This window comes from Canis lupus, chromosome 16 (assembly GCF_048164855.1).
Source record: "Canis lupus baileyi chromosome 16, mCanLup2.hap1, whole genome shotgun sequence".
Classification (NCBI taxonomy): Eukaryota; Metazoa; Chordata; class Mammalia; order Carnivora; family Canidae; genus Canis; species Canis lupus.
In genome coordinates this window covers 30,091,156-30,110,669 of record NC_132853.1, presented here as the reverse complement: position 1 = coordinate 30,110,669, position 19,514 = coordinate 30,091,156, and the positions used below count along the sequence as shown (strand labels likewise).

The window sequence follows — 19,514 nt, the reverse complement described above, 5'->3', positions numbered from 1 at the left end:
TCCATATAGTCTGAGCATACTGGTGGAAAGCGGCACATCCAATTGCCTTTGGTGCCTGGGGGCTTGGTTGTTTAAAAGGAGCTGTGCAAGGCTGCGGACCAACAAGATTCCCTTGGTTTTTACAAGGAATTTCTAGAGTTTGAGTCCAGTGAAAGTTAATCTGATGGAGAATTTTCTCTTTAGTCTTATAACAATGGGGATACCTTGGGAAATTTTTGAGTCAGTGCCACATATTGAAGTTGTATTCCTGCTCAATTATACTAGATAGGTAGTTTGGTGGGAGAAAGCAGGGAGACAAGAAAAAACTAAAATCCTGTTGAGTAAGCACCATCAGGTGACATTTCTCTTCAGTCTGTTACCAACTTATGATGACAATATTAAGAATTTTGTTAGTCCCAAATGAGAGATTTGATTTTGGGGATATTTCTCCAGGGTCATGATATCACAGTCAATGGAGACAGAAGAATCTTTGCTAAGATTCGGCATTTTTATGGCGTCTCTTTCTTCTCAATATGAAAGTAGAACATTAATCTAACACTGATAGGGAGTATCCAGACAAGGAGATTTATCCACACAGACCAAATTATGTCAATATATTTTTTATTTGACAGAATATAGGGTGGGTCATGTTAGAGAGGGTTAAACTTTGCCTTGAGCTGGCTTTGATCTTGAACTGGACAGATGATCCTTCCTTACCTAGAATAAGACATCCCCACTCTATTGGCCAACCATTGGATTATTTTTGTTTTACCCATTGAGGGTAGTGGTAACTCTCATATCAGCCTGTTCAGTGTTCTCTCCTTAAAAGGATAAAGGAATAAAGAACCTGAGGTTGCAGAGCTAGGAGGCCTTCATGAAAAGGCGGACTGTTCCCCATCATCACAGGGGAAACCTATAGAACTACAGCTTATGAATCTGACCCAAACCTGTTTTTCAGATCTCTCAAATCCTTGCCTCTAGCCTACTTCCTCATGGTTGGCCCTGCTCTTGTCTTTATTCTAGCCTTGCCATGTACCTGTATATAGTTTTTACTTTCCTTGTACTCTTTGGACTGGCCTCCTGGTTGCTATCATTTCCACATTTGGCTTTTCTTTTTTTTAAGATTTTATTTATTTGTTCATGAGACACACACACACACACACACACACACACAGAGGTGCAGAGACACAAGCAGAGGGAGAAGTAGGCTCCATGCAGGGATCCCGATGTGGGACTCAATCCTGGGTCTCCAGGATCACGCCCTGGGCCAAAGGCAGCGCTAAACCACTGAGCCAGTGGGCTGCCCCATTTGGCTTTTTAAATGCACTTTCTTAAAACTTGTTTCCTCTCCTGGGGCACCTGGGTGGCTAAGTTAGTTAAGTATCTGCCTTTGGCTCAGGTCATGATCCCAGGATCCTGGGATTGAGCCCCATGTCAGGCCCCTTGCTTAGCAGGGAGTCAGTTTCTCCTTCTCCCTTTGCCCTGCCACCTGCTTATGCTCACTCACTCTCTCTCTCAAATAAATAAACAAAATCTAAAAAACAAAAAAAAATTTTTCTCCTCTGCCAAACTCACTGGCAACCTTGACAGATAACTTAAATGCTGATCTCCTTCTCAATTTACAACTCTCCCTAACCCCCTAGAGTTCTAGAGCCTAAATGCACTGGTAATGATAGATGTGCCTTCTCTTCCAGCTTAGAGTGTTTACTACATCAGGCAGTCTCCTGGCAGTGTTTCCTGTGATACCTCCTCCACATCCCAGCAGATCTAAATTGTTATTCATCCATTAGCTGCATGCCAGGCACTTTGCAAATACTGCATTAAATACATCATCTTGTGTAAATTTTACAGCAACCCCTAAGAAGAAATTTTATTTCATAGGGAAATTTTGAATTGTGTTTTAGCCATTATATTGTTGTAGAGATTCTGGATTCTGTTATATTTCTCTAAAGAGTGTTTTGTTGTTGTTCATTTTTTATTTTTGTTTTTAGCAGGCAATAACATACTTAGACTAAAGTTGCACACCCTGTCTTGATTATGGTAGATAGCAGCACAAATCTCAGTTGAACCCTTTTTTCCTTTATCTGGGTGGTTTGCAGTTTGCCTCATACTACAGTTCAGGAATGAACCAAAGGTTTGGGCAGAGTTGACACATAGAAATTAAGGCTCCTCTACTCTGTCATTCTTCTTCCTGGGCTTCCCTCTTTCCTTTCCAAAGACTGTGGTCACCCTGGGTGCTATTTCTGATGTTCTCATACCAGAATGGTAGTGGGTTTTCCCTTATTCCTTCAGCTGGCCTATGTCTACAATATGATTGTGATCTCCCCCTTAGGATAAAGTTACAACAAAATGGGGTACTTACCTTCTGTCAGTCTCTTCTTTCAAATTTTAGCTCCTGTCTCAAATCCACCTGCCTTTGTGAACTCTGTAGAGCCTTTGAAATTATTTTGGCTTTTTTATATTTTGTCTAATGTTTATAGCTGTTGTTTGTGGAGATTGGTCTGTTGGCCACTTATTCTATCACACCAAAAGCCGAACTCCAGAAAATGTTCGACAACTACTATCAATCATTACTATCTTTACCATTATTCTCATGATCAGTCTTCTCTTGCTAAGTCACAGAATCACAGATATCCTGGACCAGTGCTGTAGAGCTGACCGATCTCTGGAATGTAGGATTTGCACACCTCTGCAGAACTTCAGAACTGTGTGGGACAGTTCACCCTCCCCAAACCCCATATATATGTGGGGAGAATGTGGAAGAGTCTCATTTTCATGAGTAAAGAACAGTTGGTGAGTTGTTTGTTCTCCCTTCCCCTACATCTCCCTCCAAGACACATCGCAAAGGGCTTTTACTTTGGAGACAGGAGGCTTGCCAGAGTATCCCAACCAGTGAGACATGATAGGATGGTGGCTCAGAGTGAGTGAGGAGGCAGTAGCACCCTGTCCAAGTTCCTTATAGACCTTAAGGGGTCACAGAAGAGGGCCACCTCACTCTTATAACCCTTGCTGATGGAGCTTTGAGTTTATCTGTGAGACAGGAGCCATGATGTGTAACCTATGAGGAGTGTGGCATGTACCCCCTGACAAGGGCCAAAGGGAGATGTAGCTGCCACTGAGGAGGCCCTCCATGCCAGAGGGCAGCAGGAATTGATGCTGTTTAACAATCATGCACTCCTCAGGTGCCTCCACATCAGCAGAAACCACTCACAATTCACTGTGCCAGTTTGACCGTAGGGACACTTCCTTTCCACCTCCCCACTGTGCAGACCTCAACACATACCAATATAACTGTTATCATCAGTTCTAGGGCAAATAGGGATGACACCAGCAGTGGAAGCTGGCAGAGGAATGATCACAAGCCAGATGATGGCACAAGGGACTGTCATTCCTGGGGCCGATCTCTGCCAAGATGGGCATAGTCAAAAGTGAAAAGAGGAAGTGGAATTAGACAGAAGAGGAGGGGAAGATCATGAGGAAGATGCTGTGAGATGGGATTTGGGACTAGCCCTTGTTTAAGATTTTAATAACCAGGGCTGGGCTAAAAAAAGAAAAACAGGAATGACACAAAAAGAAACTGACTCCTCCAGGCAGATGGAGAGTTCAAGGCCAGTAATAGAGCTTGCAGTTCTGAGAATAAAATGGGCTTGTGTCTGAACCTGACTGAGTGGTGGCTCTCCCTTCACACCTCCTACAGGCACAGAACTTCAAATCTAGATGCTTGAAGGAAGACTGGCAGATTTTAGACATGGAAATGTAACCCTTGTAAGTTGAGAGGTAACTCAAAAGGTAAAAAGACAAGTGAGAGAGCTATATAAACTATTTACAATACATAGATTAAAAAATACATCAACAAAGATAACCTAGACATAAAGGACAAAAGTTAGGCAAGTCACAAATGCAGATGTGGCTAAGAAACATAAGAAAAAAAGGCTTATTTATCAAGAATTGATTGAAATGCAAATTAAAACAAGGAAAAAATTTTTTCACCTATTAGACTAGCAAAAGTATAAACAATTTTAAATATCCAGTGTTGCTGTCTAGTGAATGAGGCAAGTAGTAGAAGTAGGGGAAGGACATTCATCTCCTGATGCTACCTAAAGTCCAAGTCAGAATTACACAGGCTTTTCAGAGGGTGATTAACAGTGCCTCTCAAATTTTAAACAGGTTAACCCTTTGACAAACCATTCCACCCTCAAGCATCTGTCTTCTAGCAGTCTTCACGTGTATAATGTTGATGTACAAGGATGTTCACACTACGTAACTTGTAGTGGGGAAAAAAATCAGAGACAACCTAAACACACAACAATAAGAGGGTTGTTAAAGAAATTATGGCAACTATACACCATCCAGTATCCAGGATTCAGTATTCAGGAATACCATTCAGTCACTAAAAAAGAATGAATTACATCTATATGAGTAACAGAGAAGCTTGTCCAAAATCATTATTGAATGGCACAAGCAAGTAACTAAACCTGTCTTTCAGACTCTGTTCTCAGAACTTTACATTAATTGGCACATCTAATCCTCTATGAGTAAATGCCTCTATGATTGGCATTATTGTCACCATTCCCCCATTTTAGCCAAGGAAGCACCCAAGGCCCAGAAAGACTACGTAAATTTCCAAGGTTGGCTCCACAATGCATGTCCTTGACTATTATGTTATGCTGCCCGTCATTTGTGTGTGTGTGTGCACGTGTATGTGTGTTTTATGTGCTCATAGCGACGTAGAAAATATTTGGGCTTTATAAAGATAACAATACAGTGTATTTCTGTGGTGTGCCACCCAATTCTTCTTTGAAAAACAAGGCATGTATTCTCCCAAAGGCCCAAAGCGTTAGCTACTGGTGGCTCATAGCTCAGTCTCTCCCCTGGAACTGCCTTCTGCAGGGGATGAGGGGCAACTCATCAGCGAAGAGTGGTAAGGGCCTGGCCCTCTTTTAGGACAATTCTGGTGGTCCATCTCAGCTCCCAGATGGACCAGTTCCCCTCTAGGGAAACTACATCACAGGCTCAGCTTCTCCGTCCACCCCGTCCTGCTTCCTTCACTCTTCCAGGGCTCTGGTGATGGAGAGTACCTGTTAGTCACTGTTATTTTTCAGAGTTCTTACCTGAAAAATAAAATGCCTTTCTTTCCCTGTGCCTGGGGTTTTTTTCTCCTGATAAAACCAAACAACAACAAAAAGTATTTTCCCCCTTGTTTCTCCAAATTTTGTCGGGAAGATTTGATATTTTTGAGTCTCCATGGGCTCCACTGTCAGAGGGTGAAGGAAGCCTGCTGCATTTTCTCTCAAATCCCTGCCACAGAGAATGGGAGGCATTGAACCTTGTCAGAATTCCAAATTTATTGTATAAAAGCAAAATAGAGGAGCTGTGCCAGTTAGGTCATTGAGAGAAAGAAAGATTTGCTGATGGGAAGGAGGTTAGTATAATAGCTAGAACAGAAGTCCAGTAGTTTTCAGGGATCCATTTTAACTTATGAAATTGGGGCCCAGTTTGTTCATTCATTCTCTGTGCATTCATTCCTTTATTCATTCATTCACTTATCAAAAGCTTATTGAGGGCTGATTTCATGCCATGGATTATGCTCTTGGGAGTTGTGCTGGCCTGATCATGATCTGATGACACAATGCTGGCTTATTGGATATAAGAAAGTGCCATTCAGTGACCTTAGTCCAGAGGAGGATAACCTGCCATTGTACCTGTCCCAGAGAGTTCTCTAGGGTTTAGGTAAATTTGAGAGGATGTAAATTGCTCTCACCTACAGAAAAAGCTACTGGGGAATGGTTTTTCCTGGGTGATTGAAGAGATTCTATATTATACCATGTGAAACAGAAGTCCTTTCAACATGAAGGACATTGTGATGATTACTAACAGTAAAAACAGCCCTTTGCTCTTGAAGAATATTTGGGTGAGTGATGAGATTATAAGGTGATAATCAGAGAGCTAAAATCACACTGTGAATGGGAACTTCAGGAAGGCATCAGGAAATCAATACATGAATAAGCAAATGAATGAAACTCAATTGTGCCTAGAAAAATGCTTTATACCTAGTGGCACTCAACAGTGGCCACTAGAACAAACTGGAGAAACTAAAGCACATCTGCTATGTCATGTGCTGCCTCTTTGTCTTCCCTTCAGCATGTTTTGAGCACCTACTTCGCGTTAAACTATGCCAGGCACCGATGCCTTCACACACATTAAGTCAAAACAAGATTTCTCATTCTAAGCCGAACTGTAGCCCACATGCCTTCCTACTCTTCTGCCATAACCAGACCATCTAAAAAGTGCTTCTATGACCAGAGAGAGAGAAAGAGGGAGAGAGAAACAATGAAAGCTCAAAGTCCTTTCACATGCAGTTTTTGAACCTAAACCTAACTGGCTTTTGAAACTACTCTTTTGACAGAGAATCTGCTCTTGGAACAACAGAAGCACTATGTCAGCGCAGTGATGACGGAGATATTTTTAGATTCCCATATTCTGACTTGCAGCAGACCTTGAAAGTGGAGCTGTCCAGGAGGACGAAAAGACGGGCAGTCAGGGACCAGGAACCTCTGGCATTATGGAAACTGAGATCAGTGGGTTGCTAAAGGGAAATCTAGTCTGACATTCAAGCTCAAGCTATTATAAGTCAGATGGGCCCTTAGTTAGCAGGAGTTACCTTGGAAGGTTTAAATGTATGTAGGCCTGAATACCTTTGCTTATTTTCAAATTGTCATCTGACAGTGACAGGAGTGACACCCTTGGGTGAAATCTCACTGATTTGATACTAGTTGACCAAAAATGTGGGGGATTCAAATTCCAGTGTGCTCAGCGAGGTACCAGGAAGGATAGGAGCAGTCAGGTAGAAACAGGGGCAGTTCAGAGTACCTGTGCTCCAGGAAGGTATCATCAGATACTAAATTCGAGCCCATTATAGCCTTGTGGGAAGTTCAGGACCTAGGGTGTTCTAACTTGTCCAGTTTCAAGAAAATCAGGAAATCTGACTTTGATTGAAATCCTCAGTATATATTTTTTTAAATAGGCACCATCTAGACACATGTATTGGTTGGGTTTCACCAATGGGAGGCTCCTGAAGGCAAATGGTCCCCATGGTCACCATTTCCCTGGTGGAGAGGGAAAAGAGTAGATGAATAGAATGCACAGCAGTCAGAGGTTGTCATGGCAACCAAGTATGGGTACTGATGATGCCAAGGCAGCAAACTTCTTTCCTTCTTTTTTCTTTTTAAATTTGGCATTCAGAGAAAAACCAAGAAAGGTACCATGTGAATAAAAGGCCTTAATTTACCTGTAAAACAAGTTTGATTTTTCTCTCACACTGCTTTCCAGGCTTTGGGGAAACTTTGAGAGTTCAGGAGGTATTCTCATGGCTCCAAGGTAATTTTGCTACCCCACTTGTGGACAGGCTGTGTATCTGAGCATAAATCAAGCAGTTTTCCAGAAGTTTTTCCACTGAGCAAGGGCCTGGCCCTTCTTGATATGTTAACAGTGTATATTTGGGGACTTGATAGGAAAAGGTGGAGAAGTAAATATGATACTGTCATCAGTCTTTTATAGTCCTGATAAAATATACTGAATGCTATCCTTTGTCTTCTCCTTTTATCTTCTGGAACTTCATTTTACTTCCTCAGACTTCTTTTCCAGACTTGGTGACAGAAATCCTTCAAGGTTGTAGAACGAAGTGGAAATTGCTTGGCCTGGGATTCTGGAGAACTAGGTGGACTGTGATACAAGCTAACAAATGACTTTGGACAAGCCTCTCTGAACCTCAGTTATACTCACTTGTAAGGCAGCAGTAATAAGGCAGGAGATTACCAGGGTTTCAGGAGCCTCAGAATGAGGACAAAGAGCTAGGCTCAGTTCAAGCTTTGACTTAACCTAGATGTATGATCTTGGCTAGATCACGTCTCCAGGTCTCAGTTTCCTAACTGGCAAAATAAAGGTGCTCCTTAGTTCATTCATTCAACAAATTTGTTGAGCTCCTAACATGTGCCAGGCTGTTTAGAGGTTGGACTAATGTTGAATATTTCATAGTTATGTCTTAGCCTTTGTTGATTTAAGTAGGTTGAATATTGACCTCCAAAAGATGTGTCCATATCCTAATCCCTGGAACGTGTGAATGTGACCTTATCTGTGAAACAAAAGTCTTTGCGGATGTAACTGACTTAAAGATTTTGAAATGAGATTATCCTGGATTATCTAGCTGGCTCCTACATCCTAAAACAGGTGTCCTTATAAAAGACATATAGAGAAGAGATCACAGAGAAGGAGGCCATGCAAAGATGGAGGCAGAGATTGGAGTTATGCAGCCATAAGCCAAGGAACTTTCCCAGCCACCAAAAGCTGGAAAAGGCAAAGAGGAATTCTCCTCCAGAGCTTTCTGCTAGAACATGGCCCTGCCAACACCTTGATTTTGGACTTTGGTTTCCATAAGTGTGATAAAATTAATTTCTGTTGTTGTAAGCCATGATAAGTTGTTATGGCAGCTTTAGGAAACTAATACAGATGGATTCGGGCCAAACATCTGGCAGCTTGCTTCTTTTTTTGTGGGACGACCATCTATGGATGCTGACAGGGCTTTCATGAAACCCCAGCATCATTTGGTTCCACTCAAAGCTCCCTGCAAGGAGAGTAATCCAAGATATTTCTTTCTGCTTGGGTTCCTACAGTCTCTGCCACATGACCATGCCATCTGTGGGGCCACTGGTTTACTAGAAAAATCTAACTCAAGGTTGCAAGATAGCAATGAGGGAGCCTGGAGGAATGCTTTGCCTAATAGGTCTATGAGTGAACATATTGGACCAGTCATATTCTTCCCCTTGGAGAGTTTGAAGCAAAGGCACAAAGAAGAGGATATTAGTTGTGAGAAGATGCAAAAGAAAGCAACATGAAGAACCCACGAGACAGTGGGAAATACAAACATCTAGAATTATAAGCTACAAAGGCTTTAGGTAAGCTGAAGCTATCAGGTAAAGAAAGTATACATATGCTTTTAAAAATAAATTCGTTAGGATTGGAAGTGGATTGGTTTCCACTAGTAAAAACAGTTTGCTTCCAAGTTTGAATTTTCAAAGTCTACTTACCTCTCTCTGCATTTGTTAATACATTTTTTAATTTCTCCATTTAAGGCCCTTATCAGGCTACCCAGGGACTATACCCAAATTCTTCTCTTTGGGCTTCTCACCTGGACCAGTGTTAAGGATGTTCATGTCCTGGGCATTAGGCTTTGCACCATGAAATAGAGATGAGAATTGGCCCAGCCCACAAATATCTTCTCCCTTTTCCCAGCTGGAGGACGTGCACATTGTCTTATAGAGGCTTTATCAAGACTTGCAATATATAAAAAAAATAAAATAAAAAGGCCTGCAGTACATGTCTGTCTGTTCTATCTCTGTGCCCTGGTTCAAACTTTTCCTGGATGCTGATAAATAAAAAGTGTCCTAATTCAACAACTATCACTTAGTCAACACCAGCATCACGTCAAGTGCCATAGTGGGGAGTTAGTGAATTATCTCTGATCCTCACAAGAATCATGTCAAAGGGAATTATGATCTCCCTTTTTAGAAATTCTTAACAATATTTATCTGCTGCAAGATTGTGGGCATCATAGAAAAATTGCCTAAAATGGCATACAGAAAACATTTCAGTGTCCATTGCTGCTGCTGCTACTACCGTGCCTTAGTCATGGATGAATCTACTGATGTGATGTGGGTTCCCCTGGAAGGGGACACTGTGGGCCACACAGGGCTTCTCATAGCCATTGGGGAAGTGACCAGCTCATATGGAAAGCACTGACCATGACCCCTTGCTTGACATTGGCAAGTACATGGCGTCCCCTGAAAGGCCTTGCTGCCTCCCTGAGAGGCCACGTTTTTTTTTTTTTTATTGTTTTTGTTTTGTTTTTACCTTGGTGTTATCTGTTATCACCTGCTAAAACCCCTACCTTCAGCTCTCTGTCCATACTGCCCCCTTTGCCCTTTGGTGCTGTTTAACACCAGTGGAATAACAAGCTGGTTCCCCTGCACTAGGTAGTAACATCCATTTCCATTCTCATCCCCAAGAAAATCTTTCAAAGGAGTCCCATTGACCCAGCTGTTAAAAGCCATTTATGTGGAACCACCCGCCCCACTCCTTAAAGATGAACACTTTGATGGGTATCATACCAGTTCTTCTAGGCAAAAGTTTGCAAACCACAGCTGTGAACTGCATCCAACCAGAGCTGTGAACCGCATCCAGCCTGTTGCTTCTTTTTATAAATAAAGTTTTATTGGAATATCACCACACTCCTTACTGAACATATTATTGCGGCTACTTTAGCACTACAATGGTGGAGTTGAGTAATTGTGACTCAGCCAGTATGGCCACAAAGCCCTTTACAGAAAAGCTTGCTGACTCTTATGCTATAGTCCATTTGCTAGGCACATACCACTGTGTATACGTGTGTGTGCACACACAAACCCAGTTTATTGATCCATTAGGCATAGGCATGAAAGGTTTTATTAATTCCAGTAATCATCTCTAACTAGATTATGTTGTTCTTACTTCACCTCTGGGTACGGGCTCCTTTAGTGATATATTGGTCCACTCCTATAATTTTCAGCCACTTTGAGTCACTAAAAATTTCAGTCTGGTAAATGGATAAAAGAAGTTCTGTTTTTTGTTTGTTTGTTTTTTGTCTTAGAGAGAGAGAGAGAGAAGGCATACAAGTGGGGGTTAGGGGAGAGGGGGACGGAGAGAGGAAAAGAGAGAGAGCCCAACAGAGGGCTTGATCTTACAACCCTGAGCCTAAATCAAGAGTCAGATGCCCAACCACCTAAGCCACCAGGTGCCCCTGTTTGTTATTTTTAATTTTACTTTCAAACTCAATTTAAAGCACTTCTCTCTTCACCCTAGCAGTAGCACTAGGTACTTGAGGAAAGCAAATAACTTGGGTGCAAGATACTTCCCCAACTCTCTTTCCTCATCACAAAACTTCCACGGTTTGGGGAAGAAGTGGAGGGAGAGCTGGAACAATCTAAAAACTCCTTACCTTACAGGGTGAGGTTACATTCCTCTCTTTGGTTAGACAAACTCACTGATGTAGCTGTGTCCAGCCCCCTGAGGATAAGTAGTGGTTCCTACAGGCAATGTGGGCAATAAGTTGATTCCTCAGCACTGACAGCCCCTTAAGGCATCTGGCCACTTCTTCCAGTTGATTCCCAGCTGGTGACCGTCACCTCACATCTCTCTGATATGTCTCTGTCTGCATCTTTATCCCTGGATACTGCATAGGTCCTGACTGTAGCCTCTACCCTCATCCACTCTCCCCAACCCTCTCTAGGGACATGATTCCCTGCATCTGTTCCTCTTGTTCTCCCTTCCCCTGACTGACATTCAGCAAGAAAAATCACCCCAGTCTCCCCTTTATGCAGACATTGGTTATCTTAAGATGGACTCTCTTAAAGTTTTATCTTCCCTTGGACACCTCTCACCTTTAGGGAGAAGAACAACAAAGCTCTCATTTCAACCCTTGTATACATCCCAAGGCTAATAATCTCTTAGCAACTCTTCTTAATCTGGCTGGAGGAGGCGAGAAAGGAGGCAAATGGCTAATAGTAGTAGGGCATTCTGGCTGTTTCTTGCATGGCTTAGAGAGAGGTGGCCATGACCAGATGCTGGTGGCTCTCTTTAGAATGTAGGGTACTTAGTAGTCATCATTGTTGGACCATAACCACGATTCTAAGAAGAAAAACAATACTAGTTGCAATCTTGAGAAATTCATGTTTACCTTTTGTGTATGGGTGGGGGTAGGGGTTAAAAAAAAACAGAACAAAGTTGTGGGGTTTTTTTTTCTTTTTGAGAATAACAGGATAATGCTCTATTCATTATGCTGACACTTGCTTTTGTCAATTCAGCAATAGATTGTGAACACCCTTCCACCTTTTCACATGTAGATCTACATTAACCTCTTATTTTTATTGAGGTATAATTGACATATAACATATTAGTTTCAGGTACACAACATGATGATTCAATATTTGTATATGTTAACATTTTTAATATCTACAGAATACTTCATCATACACCATCCCTTAAGAGATTTTTCTATTCCTTATTAATATACACTTAGATTGCCTATAAGTTTTTACTACCATAAATGATACTGCAATAAATAGACTTATGCAGATATCCTTGCACTTGATTGATTTTCCTGGAAGAGATTTCTAAAAGTGGAATTGCATATCAGGGCATGTACATTTTTATTCTAATATATAGTCCTAAACTGGATGTGTTAATTAGCACTCCCATTAATAATGAATTAAGGAGTTTAAAATTTTTCTTTTACTTACCAGTACTGAATAGTATCAGTCATTTTAAACTTTGCTAGTAAGAGTTGGGGAAAGTGGGTATTACCTTTTATCTTCGCTCTAATGTAAATTCAACAGATGTATTTTGAGTAGCTGCCAGGTATATGGCACAATGGTAGGAAGAAGACATTTCTGCCTACCTTCTCATGAAGATTAGATCGTGAAGGGAGTCTGTGAGTATAATGCCAGTGCTGTTTGGAAGCAGAGAGATTGGGAATCCAGTTGTGGCTTTGCTACTTACCATGCAGGTACCTCCAGCAGTACCTCCTGAGTCTGTGTTTTTTCCTCCCAATATGTGTATGATTATAGAATTGTGCTTGGTGCATATTGGCTAGTAATTGGCAGCTACTACTGCTACTGCAGGGGACAATTTTATAAGTGTTAACAATGAAATGTAAAATTAGGAGTGAAAGGATTTACTCTGGTTGTTGAAAAGGTAAAGAAATCCAGGAAGACTCATGGATTCGAGTTGGGCTTGCTTCTTGATCAGACGGGGCAACCAGGGAAGGCCCATCATTTAAAAAGGCATGGTGGAGAACACTGAGCATGTTGCAGTGGGAATGGGTATCAGAGGCAGTTGTGCAGCAGAAGCAGAGAATGCAGGGAGTGAACTGGGAGACCGTAGAGGGTATGGGCCGGAATATGGATAGCTGGATACCAGGTGGGAGTGAGAAGCTTAGTTTCTGACCTATATGCAATAGAGAGGAACTGAAACTTTTGGAGAAGGAGAAAAACACAGGCAGAAAGCAGTGTTTCACCTGAAAGCTAAACTTCATAAGGGTTTCTAACACGCCATCTTCAATTTATTTACATACTAACTTCTCCTAAATGAAACAGTGACCCCCCAAACCATTATGAACTAAAATAGCAATGGCTCTTTTTAAATTTACAAGAAAAAAAATTCAGTTGTATAATTGTCCCTTGTGCTTTGTTTTTTCTCCTATTCTCTTTCTTTTTTTCTTTCTTTCAAGTTTTTGGTACCCACAAACACTTGTCTACAGTAGACTCTGATATAAAATCATGTCTCGTTTATCATAAAATATTATAGTGTTTGTTTTATTTCAGTATACAATACGAGCACTTTGTGGTAATTGCATTGAGCATGAGGAATTCTGGGTCTTTATCCCTGGGACACACGGAGAACCATTGTTATAAATTATGAGCATCTTCAGGGCACAGACTGCGTTATTCATTCCTACCTCCCTGACAGCTGGTTAAGAGCTTGGAATGTAGTAGCTGCTCAAAAACATGTTTTTTGAAGTAAATAAAATACTCAACTCCATAGCTAATGGTAGCATCAAAAAGAGGAAATATAATTAAAGAAGTTGGCACATGGTTCAACAAAAATGACAAACACACATAAAAATGTGCTAATTGAAATCACAGAACAAAATGTAACTGTGTTGATATGATACAGCAAAGCCATTGAGTAAAATTGCACAAATGATTTTGCAGCATATATTTTAAATAAATAGGATTTACTTATGAATTAAAATTTATTTTTCAAACACTTCATTTTTCTTCCAAACAAATGAAACACACACACACACACACACACACACACACACAGATACACTCACGTTCTCCCCCCACACACACACATACACACATATACTTTTCACTAACACAAATTACCCATAATACTCAACATTCTTTCTACTTTAACATTTGATACAGGAATAGAAACACATTGTTAAACCAGTTTTAACAAATCTGGAGCAGCAGGTTCTTTATTGAAAAAATATTTACAGTTATCAAGAGACGTTTGCTGAAGGGAAGTGAACACGGAGTTCAAAGAACTGATTTCCTTAGAAAGCAAATTGGGAGCAAGGTCATTTATCCATGTTGATAACATCCAGATTTGAATTATTTCAACCAAAGAGGGAGATGCTCAGGAGATGGTCTAAGCCAAAGCAGCCACAGGATATGTGGTTAATTTTCAAAAGAAAACTACTTATTTCAGAGTATTATGACTCCAACCAGGGCTTCAGAGATAAATATATTGACCACCTTAGTTGGTAAATAATCTTGCAGTGTGTATGTAACTTTCATGTGGGCACATGGAGGGGGTAGTTTCCCTGTCCCTTCAGATAATTTCTGGAACTGCAATTGAAATATGTCATTGATGGCACCCAACCTTGTATGATGACATTTCCAAATAGTGCTTTACCTTTAAAGCTTTGCAGCAGGATACATAAAGGAAGAAAAGATGACAAAAGAAGATATTAATATAAAGCATATGTTTACAAAAGAAAAATAATGCAGCTTTTTCTGTACAAGTGCCCCAGCCTGGCTGGGAGAAAGGGTTGATACAAATTTAAAATGGTCTGGGCTGTTCCTCTGCCTGCCCAGAGGAACTGATAAGGGCTTCTTTCTCTCCTCTCCTTTTCCTTGTCAGCATCACAGCACAGGCAGAGACCAAGGTGGTGTGTTGATCTTCCAATCTGTGTAACAAATTACACATGAATGTAGCAGCTTAAACCAACACCCATCTATCATCTCACAGCTCCGCAGTATGAAGCCAGGTAGGCTCCACTGAGTTCTCTGTGTAAGGTCTCAAAGCCAAAGTCTAATTTTATTGGCCAGTTGGCTTCTTATTTGGAGGGTCTAGGGAAGAATCCACTTCCAAGCTAATTCAGGTTGTTGGTAGAATTCAGTTCCATGTGGTTGTGGATCTGAAGATCCTGTTTCTTTGCTGGCTGTTGACTGGGGTTTCTTCTCAACGACCAGAGGCCGCTCTCCTCCATTCCTTATGTATGGCTCTTCTCCATCTTCAGAGCCAGCAAAGGTACTTCAAGTCTTCTCATGCTTAGAATCTCTCTGCTTCCAGCTAGGAAGAACAGTGCTTTTAAAGGACTTGTGTGGTTAAATCAGTTCCACCTGGATGACACCTGTTTTGATTACCTCAGAATTAACCCATTAGTAACCTCGATCACATCTGCAAAATGACATAACCCCAGCGTGAGATCTCATCCTAGGCACTGTCCTGGGGGGTCAGGGCAGGCAGTCGTAAGCTGGGGGTAGCTTGGGACTGTGCCTACCTCAGGGAATCCAAAATGCTGGTTTTGTTCAATGTCTGAACTAAGTCACTAGATGCCCAGAGAAGTAAGATATTCTTGGACTGGAATTTCTTAACCAGGCCTCAGGATACCAGTCTCATATAAATGAAAGAACATGGGCTTTTTGGAATCAGAAAGGCCCAGTGCAAATCCCAACTATGTTGTTTATTAGCTATGTGATTTTGGAGAGTTTACATTATTTCCCCAGGCCTCAGTTTCCTTGCCTATAAGATGGCCACAATAACAGTTGGTTTCTGAGGTTGTACTTAGCACTAAATTAAGTGAAATTTATGGAAAAAGCCTGGCTCATACTAAGTGGCCCCCAAAAGATGGACTATATCTGTCCCTTCTTCACAGCTACCATGAGCTACTTTTCCACCAGGCACTGCTCTTCCCATGACAGCTGGAAAGTAGGATGTGGTTGTCCAATAAGGGATGCAAGGTTCTGCCCTGTGACTGTGACTGCATTGTCCCATGCTCTAGATGGTTGGTTATTATTATTTTATGTGTAACTCATTTCATAGTATCTTTTGCTCTCCTACATCCACCCCAAATGACCCTGGAACTGAACTTTGAATTCACATTGACCTGACTTTTGTTCAGATTCCAAATAATAGTCCCACAGTACTTTGAACAGTCAGGACTGCTTTCATCCAAAGGAACCTAAGCCAAGGTCGGTATGTTTGGTAGCAGATCTTGACTGAAGGTTTGGAATGGAAGGTTTGGAAGTGACCACCAGACCTTCTACAGAGGAACCTGCACATAGACCTCAATGACCTCGGTCGCCTCCTTTACTTGCTGTGATCAAGAATGCCCCAAGCAGACCTCCTTCCCTGCAGGCTCCCAGGCCAGCTAGCCAGCCCCGAAAGGCTCCTGTTATCAGCAATACCCCCAAAGCCTTCTACCCTGGCAGTTTGGGAGGAGGCCAGTACTTCCAGGCTGCTGCAACCACTTGAAGCACCCAGAAAGCCTGCTAACACACCAGTTAAGACTGCGCCCCAGCCCACTCCTATGGTGCAGCCACTGTCACCATCTCTGCTACCCAACTCCAAGAGCCCTCGGGAGGTCCCTGCTCCCAGAGCCATCAAGACCCCAGTGGTCAAGAAGCCAGAGCCACCCAGTAAACTCCCCCAACCACTCCTAGTTGGAAGCAGACTCTTGGGGTCTCTGATGAGGAAGAAGCCGAGGAAGAGGCTGAGAGGAAGAAAGAGAGGTCTAAGAGGGGCAAGTTTGCTGTGAAGGAGGAAAAGAAGGACTTGAATGAGCTCTCAGACAGTGCTGGGGAAGAGGACCCAGCTGACCTTAAGAGGGCTCAGAAAGATGAGTTGCACATGGAGATGGAATGGAAAGGAGGTATTATAGGAACTGTGTAGAAATAACTGAAAATTAAAAATGAGCTATCCCTGCCACATGCCCCCAGCTCCTCATCCTGCCTTAGATCCCAGCTCGTCTTCCTCTTACCACACTTGTTTCATCCTCCCCCTACCCTGCCACCAGCATGGAACCTCCCACCTGTCTCTTTCTTTCTTTCTTTCTTTCTTTCTTTCTTTCTTTCTTTCTTTCTTTCTTTCTTTCTTTCTTTCTTTCTCTTTCTTTCTTTCTTTCTTTCTTTCTTTCTTTCTTTCTTTCATTTATTTAAAGAGAGAGAGAGCAAGTAGGAGTGGAGAGAGAGGCAGAGGGAGAGGGAGAAACAGACTTCCCACTGAGCAGGCAGCCTTGACACAGGGCTTTATCCCAGGACTCTGGAATCATGACCTGAGCCGAAGGCAGGCACTTAACCAACCGAGGCACCTAGGTGCCCCTGCTTGTATATTTTTTACTAGAGAATTTTAGTATGGCACATCCCATAAGGCTGTTTATAGGCATATCTGCACCTCCCTCAAAATCCATCAATGGTCTGGTAAGTTGGAGCTTGTGCCCAACTCCTGCCACCTAAGCACTGTCCTCATATTGAAACACAAGACAGATCATATTATTCTTATACTCAGAATCTTCCAGTGACTTCTCATATCAGCAGAAAGGCAGAAATCCTTTCTGGCCCCACATGATCTTGCCACTAGATATTTCTCAGCTTTTTCTTGCACCTTCTTATTCTCATTATCTCCAACCCAGCCACACTGGCTTACTTGTCCTCCTTTTAGCATGATAGACATGCTCTAGGCTCAGAGCCATCATACATGGTGTTCTCTCTGACTGAAACACTATTCCTCCGGATTTCCTATTTATTACTTACATTATTTGGGTCTCTGTTGTGGGATAAATCATGCTCCCCCACAAAAGAGATATCCATGGCCTAATCTCTAGAATCTTTGAATGTTCCTTTTTTTGGGGGGAAAGGGTATTTTAGTTAAGTGTCTTAAAGAGTTATCCTGGATTCTGTGGGTGGACCCTAAATGTATCACAAGCACCTTGTAAGAGAGAGGCAGAGGGAAAAAAGACATACACAGAAAAGTAGGTAACATGACCACAGAGCAGAGATTGGAGGGGTACAGTCACAAGTCAAAAAGTGGTGATAAGCACCAGAAGGTGGGAAAATACAGATTTCCTAGTGCTTTGAAGGGACGATGGTCCTGCCAAAACCTTAGTTTTGGATTTCTGACTTCTAGAACTGTGAGAGCATACATTTCTGTTGTTTGAAGCCACCCAGTTTGTGGTCATTTGCTACAACAGGGACAGGAAACCAATATAGACTCTGATCAGATTTCATATATTCAGAGAGATGTCCTAAAACCACCCCATTCAAGAGAGCCCTTGAACCCATGTGCTCACATGTACACATATGTCTATACCATACTTTATCTCCATTACATCAGCCAGCTTCATGGTTTGTAGCATTTATCACTTTCTGACATACCATATACTTTCCTCTTTATCTATTTATTATGTGTCTCCTAGTCTAGTCTATAATGTAAGATAAGGGTGGGGAATTGGTTTTATTACTTAATGTGTCTAGAACCTAGAGAAGTACCTGGCTTGAAATGAAAACGCTCTAAGTATTTATTGAATAAATGAATGAAGGGCTTCAACTTTCATTGCATAAAGAACCAGCATAAGCTCTGAAATTATAATTTATATTTTAACACCTCATAGCAAATCCTCAACCTCATCCCCATCTCTGTAGTCAAAAAAGTAGCAATGACAAATATATGTACTGCTGTTTAGAGCAAATCTCTAGAGATGAGAAGGTATGTGAGTGTGTGTGTGTGTGTGTGTGTGTGTTGGGTGATGAATGGGAGAAGAGAAGGACAAAGTGTCTTCCCAGTTACATCTATATTAAGCGGTGCCAAGCTCACATGCCCTTGAGGTTAAGAGGAAGGAAAACTGCTGCTTTCCAGCCTGTCCACACCTGCCAAGATGTTCTTTGCCATTTTGCAATTTGCCCAGCAGGTTTGGAAAAGGAATAGTAATGGATGGATAGTCTTACCTTGTCACAACTCAAAAGTGATATGCTATTTTTCCGTGCACCAATTTTCTACCCTGGGAGCATTTATGAGCAGTGGATTAAGTGGTTTCTATTTAAATGCTGAGGCTTGTTAGTCAAACAGGACATGACTGAGCCTTTCACTTAGAGAACATGGGAAGGGAGTGATGGATCAGATCGCAAGTTACTTAAGTGCTTAATTTTCTGGCTTTATTCCTTCACCGGTGTTTCATTTAGCACATTTTTAAAATCTCAAGTGAATGGTGATTTTATATTGGGAGGTGTTGGTAAAATTTGGATTTCCAAGCCTCCTGTCTTTCTTTCCCTTCTTCTTGATCCACCAGTCTGGCTTCTAGTTCTTCCATTATGCCTCTGATGGGGTCGAACAAGTGTGGATTGGCTGCCTACTGGGGTTGTGCCACCTGGTGCTATACTCTGAGGATGCGGAGTTTGAGCTGACCGGGTCTCCATTTGCCAGACACCTCTTGTTACCCTGCAGAAGCCAGAAATTTAGACAAATCACTACAACATTGTAATAAGTACATAGGAGGAGAGTTTGGACCTCAGCCTTACAGGATGAGGTAGAAATTCACCAAACAGGATAAAAGGAGAAAGAGATTTCTGGTAAAGGGTCAACAAGAGCGAGGAAAGTCTTTGCTCCATTTGTGCAAATAGTTCCACCTGGCTGGAGTGTGGTGGGATGAGAAG

The 19,514-nt window shown here is 41.8% G+C and overlaps 1 protein-coding gene and 1 long non-coding RNA gene across 2 annotated transcripts in view; both read left to right on the top strand.

The window, feature by feature from the left end:
* Window positions 1-19,514, top strand: part of ANKFN1 (ankyrin repeat and fibronectin type III domain containing 1) — a 379,429-nt gene that overhangs the window by 13,605 nt on the left and 346,310 nt on the right. The window lies entirely within an intron of this gene.
* On the top strand, window positions 7,152-9,307 carry LOC140607480 (uncharacterized). Its single transcript, XR_012009479.1, has 3 exons — window positions 7,152-7,356; window positions 8,649-8,930; window positions 9,108-9,307. It is a non-coding gene; the product is annotated as an uncharacterized lncRNA (long non-coding RNA).